Consider the following 11805-nt stretch of genomic DNA (forward strand, 5'->3'; position numbering starts at 1 on the left):
TCTGTTTGTCTATCCGCATCTGCAGTAAAGGAAGATATAGATAGTAGAGTATGTTAACAGATGACAAACAAAAATGATATTTCAGCTCCATTTTTTATAATGCTGTATCACATTTTTTGGCAATTTCAAATACATTTCTGTAAACTATATTTTGGTTTTGCTTCATCAGAGGAGCTCCAATTATACGGTGTGGCAGTATTCCATATTTGTTAGGAAAGGTTCTGAGATGTTGGCTCTGGAACTTAAGCAAACCTTCCTCTCTAGGCAACTCTAAAAACTCCAACTACACCTTCAGATCTTTTATAGAAAACAGTCCAGCTTCAAAACTGCTTCAAAGAATTTCTACGTTGCTACAGCTACTTTCACTTAGACATGTAAGCTGTGGAAAAATTTTGTTCGGTTCGGATATTTCATTATTACAGTTCGGGTTTCAGATTAGGACGAAATACAAATTTTGTTAGTTTCGAATGAGTTTACGAATATTCATTGCGATTAAAACAGAAAACCATATACAAATATTAATACTAAAGCTGAATCTCCTAGACCCAAATGGCATTCGGGATCCGAATTTCCGAATGCCATTTGGGTCTTGGAGTCTGAGCTTTAGTATTGTATATACTGTATATGGCTCTCATGTTGCCGTAACAAAAATTTGTGTTCAGACCCATTCGGATGCATTAGACCGAAAAACATATCTGATTGGCCAGAAAAGTCACATGTCCAATTAATTTTAGTTTTTTAGTGAAATTCGTAAACCGAAATTTGGATTCGTACACATTCGGATGCATTGGAATTCGGAAATTCGTATGGATCTGACATAGGGCTTTCTTGTCCTCTTGACTTTTGATGGAAAGATACTGAGAAACAGATATATAATCCATGAGGGGAATTTATAAAAACTATAGCAAACAAAATCTGGAGCAACTGACCACAGCAAACAAACATCTTTAATTTGTTAAACGTAACCAAACAAATAGAAAAGAGCTGTTGATTGGTTACTACAGGCAACTGCTCCAGATTCTGTCTCCTCCAGTTTTGATACATTCGTCCACCTTTCCCCACATCTGCAATGCATCAAAGTTGTCTTACTCTTGTGTGAATAATGCAAGTTCAATCGCTTTAGAGAGTCAACATTATGGGGTTGATTTACTAAAGTTAAATACGCTGTTCGCTTTCCAAAGGAACTTGCACTTTGCAGGGGAAGTTTCTCCTTAGTTTAGTGAATGAGGTGACTTCCATCACTCAATCATGTGCAAGCAAAAATCCTGTTCTTTTATAAATTTATTTGCACATGATTGGGTATTTTTTGCAAAGTGAAATGTCACAACATTCACCAAGCCAAGGGAAACTTCCCCTGCAAAGTGCAAATTCCCTTGCAAAGTGAACAGTCTATTTTCTGTTAGTAAATCAACCCCATTGAGTACATAGCTTATTTATCTCTGAGTGGAGACTCATATAAAAGCTATGTTGTGAAACTAAACTCTTTGGGTGCCATACACTGTGTCAATTTCGGCCGTTTTTTGAGTAACCTGATCGAAGGAGCCTGCCGGAACATTTTTGTACGATCAGAGTCGGCAGCCGATGAGCTGCCCGCTCTGGTCACAAATGCACAAAAAGAGGAGCGTTCACCCGAATGCGTACTTTGACCATTTGATGATATGGTCAAAAAAGTCTGGTGAGTGTATCTATGCGTTGTTTAGGACCGGAGGAGAGAAACACCGACTTCATCATTATAACCTACTGGCATAATTTCAGTGGTTTTTGGAACATTGAGATGTGGATTATATGTTTTTGAACACTGTCCGGTGGATCATGATGTGATTTACTCACGTGTGTTATACAAAATTTGGAATTCTTTTGGGTGGAATATTGTGTGGACTGTTCACAACGTTTTTAAGTGGATTAGTGTATGAACTATTCACATTGTTTATTTGTTGTTTTTTATCACTAATTTATGTTTATTTAGCTGATTGTTGTCTTAATATTTTTTTTTTGGGGGGGGAGCGGTTGTGTGTGGAGCATATTTGGCGCATAGTGCACGTGAAGTTCATAGTCACATGAAATATCTATATAGTGTGGGATTTTAGCACAATTATGTATGTGTATTTTTAGTTTATTACACAAGAGATTAGTAGCGTGGTGCAGGTAGTTAGACTATTTCATACAGTTAGTGTTGGCATGGCAGCTATAGCACAGGGGATATTGATTTGTTTCCATAGCGCGGATACTGAGTATTACATTGTATGCACAATTAAGGAACTTTGAGAAACAAAGGCTATTGCAGTTACAGCTTGTACAAAACATATAGTATTGGCTATAAAATGTTTCTGTATTTACTTGAAAATGGTGGATTTATTGAGAAAGTAAACAGAAAGTGAAAGTTCTATTACCTTGTACTGAAGCAGATGAACCTTCTTCAGATTGCCTTCTCTTATCATGCATCTGTATAAAAACAAACATTTAGGATTTATATAAGCTCCACTCACCTTCTAAAAAGTACATAAAACAGTTGCAACAATTGTAACATATTCATGTGTTTGCTTCACTAAAAGTGTATCTCTCAGTAACTGTATTAAAAGTCGGCATAATTGCATTCTTGACATGTCGCAGCAATCATTATTTAGCAGCAGCCCTTTACCTCTTGTCAAGTGACTTTTGCCCAGGCTGAGATTATATTATCAGTCTCCTGTAGGCAGTAGGAAGCATTAATGCATTCTCCTCTCTCTCTCTGTGTTCAGACTGCAACATTGTAAAGTTGGCTATAAACTGAGTGAATTATGGCTTGTTCTTAATGAACTTCACCCAGTGGGTGGCCTTGTCTGCTGGCTCCCGCCCAATATCCTTTTATTTAAAAATTAAAGGACCTGGGCAGAAAATTGTTGGCCAATCAGATGGAGGCACTGCTCAGTTATTTTGGCTGTGCCTTTTGTAAATCAACCCCAAAGTCTCATTGTGGACACTGTACAGATCTGGAAGATATTCACAAAGCATCCCAAGGTTTAAGTAAGAATATACATGCCTCTTATATTTAAACAATATTTGCTTATTCCAGAGATCAGCTTTAAAGCACTTTAGAGCTGAGCTGGCTATATAAATTAATGGGCTACCTATATCCGGCACAGTTGCAATCCATTTGCCACCTTCAAAGAGGCTATTAACACTGTCAGGCCGTGGCTATGCCCAGTAATGTAAAGCGCAAGAAGACTCGTTCTTGTTGGTTATGTGTTCAGATAAAGCACTGAGATCTTGAGGAATGCTATATTAAGTTTTACTTGCTTAGAAGAACATTACATGTATTTATACAGCATTGTGAAGAAAAACAGAAAGGAAAAAATACAACTTTCTGTGCATCATAGATAAGCATGCACATAGAGACTAACATTGCACTACACTGCCATCTACAGCTCAGAAGACATATCAGTACATTAGTATATGCTGTTGTATTTCCAACAGTTCTTAGGTACTATTGCATTTCTCTGAGGTGGTGGTGGTGGGGGTGATTAGGGGAGTCATATTACTAATAACTTGTAAGCCTTTAAATTGCTGGGATAAGATATTAGCTACTTGAGGAGTGCATTGTTTTCAATCAGATCAACTCAGACCTGTAATATCAGCAGGGGTTGTAGAACACAGCTACTGTGTAGCACTGCAAATTAGGAAACCTGCATATGTAATAAGCACATATGACTTCCCCCATGCACATACATAATTACAAATGATGAAGCAAGGTTTTCAAAACATTAAGGAACAGTGATAAAATGATATACATTAAACTATTACAAGGAAATATTAAACATATTGAGAATATTAGTTTTGTGTGCTGATGGTGCTTATCTTTGTAGAGCAAGAGGGATGGATAGAATCACAGAGCAGTTATTATGTTGCTCAGTGTCATCATCTCTTATTTCAGTGCTTTTCACAGACAAAATGGCAGCATATTGTCACTGGCTACACAGGCCAGAACCTTCAGGCTTATAGTTGTCTAGTTGATATTATATCATTGTTCCAGAATATTTGAGTTGACATCTCCCTGTTTTCTGAATGTGTCTTCAAGCTATTCATCAGTTGTGAACAATTATTTTAAATGGTGGAGTCTGGAACTGTCAGGTTTAGGATATTACGTGTACTTAGTTTGTCTATAACTGAGCAAACAAAGAGACTGTATGATGATCCATATCCTCAGGGAAAAAGCAATTCCTAAGCCTTTATGAGCATCAGTGCAAATGTATAGCCCTAACTATTCCTGGTTCCCAACCAGCCTAAATGGTCTACTGACCTGAAAATCTAGAACCGCATTTGCAGTTCAATGTGATGTACTTTATAAGAATCAATGGTAGCTGTATTGACATTACTATGTTTTTGTGAGAAATGTTTAGCTGGGCTAAACTAAACTCTTTCTGTGAATGTCCTGAGACAGAAGCATTGTATGTCACTTTAAAGATGCAGTAAGTGACAGGGAGTGAGTCTGTTTTGGCAGAGAAAGGGTCCCTCAAAAATCAGAACAGGCATCCCAAGAAATTAGACCAACTAGAGACAGCTGGGTCTTCCCCACAAATGGGAAAGTTTCAAAAACAGTCAAGACTTCTATGTGACGTAACAGCAATGCAAATGCGATCACGTAGGAAACGTGTCCACCCAGTCTGGATATCCACTCTGGTGACCATACCTCCCAACTGTCCCTTTGGAGGGACTGTCCCTCATTTGGAACCAAATCCTTCTGTCCCTCTTTCCTCCTTAGTTGTCCCTCTTTTGGGTATGATGTCCAGATATCTCTAAAAACGTACTATTTAACTATCAAGAGTGTTATTCTGCCCTAAAACCCTTAACTTATCTCTTAATGATCCTATTTGCTATTTCAAAAAACCAATATAAAGGAAAAGTAATGGTGAAAAAAATTCTGGGTTCACCAATCAATTTTGGCATATAAATTCTTAATGGTCCGCATAACTGCGGGCTTGGCAGAGGTTTTTCCTTTGCCTAAATACATTGCGATAGAAGGTGTCCCTCTTTCTCATCTTGGAAAGTTGGGAGGTCCAGTCTGGTGACTAATGGAACCAGTTCAGAAGAAAGGCTGAGACTGAGGAAGCACTGTCTTAAGAATAGACAGAACTGTGCCACAAAGCTGAGCTGAGAGACTTTTCTGTTCATTGTTATGCTAAAAAATCCCTGGACAGAACACTGTGTTACTTCTACTGGTGACCAAAAAAGCCCCAAAACATCCTCTGCAGAGTGGATGGAATCCTTGGAAATCCCTTTTAAAACTACCTCTTACAATCCACACAATTGAATGTGGAAACTGGGAAAACATAACAAAACAGGCAGACAGCGGATTTTACATATTGCTTGTTTAGCATATTACGCTCATGGATCATTCATTGTCTGGAATCATTTTATTTTTATAGCAAAGAGTTTACTAAACCTCCGTCTGCTTCATATTTTGGAAATAGTATCTCATAAACAGTGTTTTTATAGTCTTGAACACAATTATTAAAAAAAGAAGATATACCGTATTTTGCAGTCCATAACATGCACCTGAACATAAGACGCATGTAGTTCCTGACAGCTGAGACAGGTGGCGCTGTGATTCCTACGCCGTGGTCACGGGTCCCCCAGAGGAGCGGGGGACCCCGAAAACCGCGGCGGGGGGGAGGGGTGGGGGGGCGGACAGGATCGCTGCTCCTTTCGTACAAGTGTATATGAACACAGAGGAGAAAAGGGGAAGTTTCAAACATATCTTAAATAACAAATTTGGTCGTTGCATTCTGTTTACCAATACATTTAAGAAAGCAAAAGTTAGACCAGGGTGGTTAATTAGCAAGGTAAAACAACACATAAGGGAAAAGGATAAGGCCTTCAGAAAATATAAGTCAGAGTGGTCAGCATCGGCATTCGAAAAGGATTGCAAAAAAAGATGTAAAAAAGCAATCAGTGCAGCAAAAGTAAAATACGAAGAGCACATAGTAACAGAAAGCAAAAGGAACCCCCAAGAAATTCTTTGAATATATAAATAGCAAGTGGGTAAGGACAGAACATGTAGGTCCTATAAAGGATGACGAGTGGAGGTTATCCACCAGTGAGAGGGAGAAAGCGAATTCGTTAAACAAATTATTTTCTTAATTTTTTACAGATGAGACGGCATGGGCAGAGATCAGGGAATCAGCTGCAGAAATAGTAGTACCAGTTTCAACGTATCTCAGTGGCTGTCGGAGAGTACTACAGAGACTAGAAAAATCAAATGTAAACAAATCCCCAGGACCTGACGGGTTACATCCGAGGGTTCTAAAGGAACCTAGTCAGGTCATAGCCAGACCACTGTACATAAATTTTATGGACACCATAATGTCAGGTATGGTCCCAGCAGATTGGCGGAAAGCGAATGTGGTGCCAATGTACAATAAGGGGAAAAGAAGTTCACCAGGTAACTACAGGCCTGTCAGCTTAATGTCCATAGTGTGCAAAATATATGAAGGCATGATAAGGAACTATATGCAGGAATTTGTGAATAAAACTGGTATCATAAGTTGTAACCAACATGGTTTCATGAAGGACCGTTCTTGCCAGACCAATCTATTAAAGGAGAACTATGAGGTGAGTGCTTTTCACTCACCTCATAGTTCTAGTGGACCTGTGACAATGAGACTGTCACAGGTCGGCTCAGTAGATCGAGAAGTGAGCGAACACATACCGGCGTTCGCTCACCTCTCGATCCTGTCACGGCACAGAGCTGTGACAGGGGAAGGGCTGGATTCCCCCCTCCCCGCTCCGATCCGCCAGCGCCGACTGGCGGATCAGACGGGGGAGGGGGCGGGTACAGCTGGCTCTGCCTCTAGATAGGCAGAGCCAGCTGTCACTCACGCAGCTGTGCGGATCCAGACATAATTGTTGGGATCCGCTTCAGCTGCGGCGTCTCAGCATACAGCGAGCCGTCGGGTTGGTAGCGTGATTGCAAGACAAAAGCCGCACGGGCCGAGGTGCGCAAGCGCACACTGCCCGCTCACCATTGCAATCATCTGTAAGCTCTCCCCTCAGCGGGGAGGACTTGCCATCGCATGCACAATCTGCCTGTCCAAGATGTGCAGGTCGTACGAACTTTTAATCACCTTACAACCATCACACAATGAAAGTCGTGCGATGGTTGTAAGGTGTATGGCCACCTTAATACTTCCACTTTATAAATCACTGGTTCGGCCTCATCTTGAGTATGCGGTACAGTTTTGGTTGCAAACTCTCAAGCTGGAGAGAGTTCAGCAAAGGGCTACAAAATTAGTTAAAGGGATAGAATGCCTGAGTTATGAAGATCTCCTTCAAAATTTAAACTTATTCACCTTAGAAAAGAGGCGATTAAGAGGGGACCTTATTGCAATCTTCAAAATCATCAATAGAGACCACAATATCGGGAACAAACTTTTAATCCGAAAACTGTATTGAAAACATGGGGACTCAACAGGAGGTTGGAGGAAAGGGGGTTCAATCTTAGAATTCGTAGGTGGTTTTTTACTGTGAGAGTTATGAAATTGTGAAACTCCCTTCCACAGGTAATAAATTCAAGAAACTTGTTGATGTGTTTCTTACCTCGCTTCATATACAAAACTATGAACAGTGTTGGAGCCATACAAATATATACACAAAATAACATGCACCCATACACACACAGGTTGAACTGTCTTTATTCAACCTCACCTACTATATTACTATGTAAACTGAAATCTGATTGGAAGCTATGGATTACTGCACCGTGTATATCATCATTGCCCTTTGCATTGCTGAATGGAAGACTAGATTGCAGACAGCACGTACCTTGAAATATGATAGTTCTGCACATCAGTTGTCAACTTTTTTAGATGTAAAGAATTCCCTCTCATCAAAACACATCAGTCACTTTCATCTTTGAGGCTCATCTGTAGTACACCAGGAAAATAATGTTACATTCGATTTTACTTCCAAATTTGGGATTAAAAAAATATTGTCTACATTCTTAAAAAAGGCACAAGAGGTATAGAGAACACCACTGCCTGAATACAATGCTAAAAGGACTATTCCATCTGATTTCAATGGCCTTCACTTTTTGGGGTCAGTGTTATCTTCCAGGAAGTCCCAGTGTTGTTTATTAGGCTTTAGAGTTTTGTAAGTATTGCTTTCTTCATAAACATTGTGCACACACCTAATGTATACCACACATTGTCTAAAAAGCAATCATTTTTTTCTGCTTATAAAATGTCCTGCACTCTTTTATAAAAATGCTTTCTGTTAAAATGATCGCCACCACCTTATATGACACAAGGCAGCATCCTGAGCACAGGGCTAAGCTTGTCTACATCAGTGTAATTTTCACATTAAAATAAGAAAAACTATACAAAACAATAAGGGCTCAGTGTAGAAGTCACCTACACAAGGGACTTATATCTATAAGCTTAAAACAACTATTTTATTATCTTTTGAAATAAAATGTGGAAGTGATGCAAAACAAATAACTCCAATCTTTTAAATGATTACATTTTGGACCCTAACAGATCGTTTACAGGACATATGGATGTCTTCCAGTAAATCTAAGTTATTTCATTGCTCTCCCTTAGGCCTTGTTCACACCAAATGCAGAGCAGATCCGGTCAGGTTTCTGCACACGCATGCTAGTCTTTTAGATGCGTTTTTGACGTGTTTTTGGCTAAAAAAAACAACTTTTTAAAAAAAAAGTTAAAAATGGGCTTTCAGTGCGTTCCAGGCATTTGCATGCGTTTTTGATGCGTTTGCAGATCCAGAGCAGGTAAAATAGGGCCTGCTGGAGTTTTTTCACCTGCTCTGGACCTGCTCTGGAACTGCACGCTGCGATGTGAACTGGAGCAAAAAATACCATTGGAATACATTGGACGCAGTTTTGATCCGGTCTGCAAGTGATCTGCTCTGCACCTGCTCTGCGCTTGGTGTGAACAAGGCCTTAAGGTAACAGTGCATTGCAATGCTGCTACATTATGTAGTTGTATCAAACTACATCCATGTGTAAATGCATTAGAGAGCATGGTTATGTGAATATGAGTGTACCGGAAATCTGTAACAGTTATATTTTATATAGTAAATATATATTTGTTATAATCCCTTTAACCATATGTTACCATTGCTTTTGGAAACAGAATTCTAAATTAAAGAGCATAAGAAATACTGAAAGAGAAGATGTTGAGGAAACCTCTTTACAGCAGCCAGCAAGATTAACAATCGAATAAAGCCATTCCAAGGAGAACCCTCATTAGCTCCAGGGATGACATCTCCCCTTTTGTACTACATTAACACCAACAAACCAGCACTTAACACTCATTAGCATTCCTGAACTTCAATGCTTCTCACATTGTATCCTTACAAGACCTATTACAGCCTTTTTTTAACCAGAATGAAATCAGTGATAATCAGCTGTCTGATAAACTTAAAATTTGGGTGAGGTGCTTGTGAATTGCAACATACCTCACCAAGAATGATGAGCAACATCAGCTCAGCACAGATTTGAATGTGGTTGCTCTCCTCTGTCACATGAAGAACAGGTGTCTAATCCTACCCATGGTCTTGTAGATAGCATTTCCCTTTCATTTCCCCTATGTTGAACCAATGCCTCTTAGTATGGAGCAATTGAGAATCATGGAGCAGCTCTACCCTTTTGTCTCCATTCCTGCCGCTGGAACCTCAGTGCCCAGTAAAGCTTTTGCCAGAGCCTTCAGCCAAAGGTTACGACTAAGGCCCAGTTTGGGGGCTGAAACACATTAGCATTTGTTTGTTTGCTGCTTTTATGCCTTTTTGTAATTAAAGCATTGAATGGACTGACCCCCTTACGAGTGCTTGTTGAGTGAAACCTCTTAGTATGGATGGACACCTTGTGCTTTTTAATTAGAAAAAGTGAAGCTTATTAATTCGCATATCTGACATCAGCCACAGTCAAACCAATCCAGAAGCTCAAGATGCTTCTGGGGCTTATGAGACTGATGGGTTGTAATGTAAATATCTAAATGTTTCAATGAAATAGACAAGCAAATTAGAAGTATTACATATAGCACCCATTTACAGCTATCATTGTCAAGAGTAGCTCAGGAATCACAAGCTAACACTTAGGTCCGTCACCGCGTTTAGAAGAAGTTATTCTACAGGATCTGTTAAATCCTGGATAGAGTACTTCAATGGGGTTTCCATTTACTGTAGAAAGTGGAAAATGCAGTCTTGTCAGGTATTTGTAGTGTTCCAAATAGTATGCATTGAAGTACCATTCCAGATATCACTTGACTCTAATAAAGCCATGCATTCCTCTATTCATAAAGAACGCCAGTCTGATTAGAAAGCTAGAGACTATCTTTCTCTTGGTACATGGATGCTGAGCTTTATTTATCTAAGTTCAAACCTTCTCAGCTATGATACTATGACAGGAAAGAGTGTTCATACATAGGAACAAAAATTAAAGTTGTATGGCAGTGGCATGGTGGACAGTAGATTTTTTTTCTTTTGATAAAGGGTTCTACCTTATGCCAACTATTAATAGCATATTGTGACATGCCCATTTTAGGCCCCATTCCGACCTGTGCGATTTATACCACTTGCCATTGTGCAACAATGTTCCATTATGTTCTATGGCACCCATATATACCTATACGTTGCACTGCCATGCGACTTTGAAAAAGGTGCAGATGCTTCTTTTGGTGCTACATAATGCATTTTTGGTCTTATAGTCTTCAATAATGCATATGCCATATGGCCCTTAAATCATTTCAGGGCAAAAAGCCTAAAGCCCAAATGAACCTTGATATTTTAATATGGGTATGCAGTCGGGGTACATAAAAAGTAGAGAATGTGTGATTTTTTTGTAATGTTTTATTGCATTACTAATATATGAAACGTCCCTATACCTGCAGCATCCTGAAGATTCAGTGGTCCAGGTCTCCAGCAGTCTGAAACAGCCCCCTGTACATCATGTTAAGAGGCATGCAGCTCTATGGTAGGGCTCATCTGTGTTACTGAAATGAAGATATTGTAATAAAGATGGCTATCGGTGGCACCCCTGCTTGTTTCAGTATTTTTTCTGCTGATTACTGAGTTAGAACAAGAGCAACCTCTTTACCTGCACTTCGGGAGGCTGTCATGTGGCTGGAACTCTGAATGGGAATTGGAGTGGTGATATATTTTTTCCTTTGAACTGTTTAAAGTTTGCTATTGATGGCCCCCTTCTGAATATTCTAGTTGCCTGGCTATGTTTGGCCTCAATACCTTTGAATCACCGGCCTGAAACAAGCTTACTAAATTTCTTCTGGGTCCACAATTCAGAAAGTGTTTAAGAGTGGTTAGGGATCAAAAGAACCTCATTTCAATTAAAGCCAAAACATCAGCCTGACAGCCAATGAGCGAACTTTCCAAGAAGATCAGAAGGGGAGAATGGGAACCTATACAATTCTCTTGTGACAAGTGTACTTTAATGTAGACAGACGTAAATGCAGGAAAAGCATGCAAGCTGTATTTCAACTGCATTGCCCTGTATCCTTACTACAGTATAGGGGTCAAAAGAACCTCATTTCACTTCCAGCCACGTTGTGGAGAGTCTTGCTGAATAGCAATAAGACTTCTATGTGCAACATATTAAGATGGTTATGCCCCGTACACAGAGTGCATAATTCTAATAAGTAAAATTAAAGGCACATTTTTTCATCTGGTATATATTTGGAAATCATACTTAAAATTAGTAAAATAATCCATGGGTTATAAAGACAGCTCTTGTATGCTAATACCTGTTTAAGGGCTTTGGGCTAATGCATTTTAACTTAGTACTCCAGCCTCTAGCTTGGG

The 11805-nt window shown here is 39.4% G+C and overlaps 1 long non-coding RNA gene across 1 annotated transcript in view; it reads right to left on the minus strand.

Annotated features, from left to right (window-relative positions):
• Nucleotides 1–8: 8 nt before the first annotated feature.
• LOC108798743 overlaps nucleotides 9–11805 on the minus strand; it is a 21471-nt gene continuing 9674 nt past the window's right edge. Inside the window, exons 2-4 of the long non-coding RNA XR_001941972.1 lie at nucleotides 7798–7898; nucleotides 2391–2442; nucleotides 9–19 (exon numbers count right to left, since the gene is read on the minus strand). This is a non-coding gene — a long non-coding RNA (uncharacterized LOC108798743). The remainder of the gene's footprint in view (nucleotides 20–2390; nucleotides 2443–7797; nucleotides 7899–11805) is intronic.

This window comes from Nanorana parkeri, unplaced genomic scaffold (assembly GCF_000935625.1).
Source record: "Nanorana parkeri isolate BGI_ZX_2015 unplaced genomic scaffold, ASM93562v1 scaffold1548, whole genome shotgun sequence".
Classification (NCBI taxonomy): Eukaryota; Metazoa; Chordata; class Amphibia; order Anura; family Dicroglossidae; genus Nanorana; species Nanorana parkeri.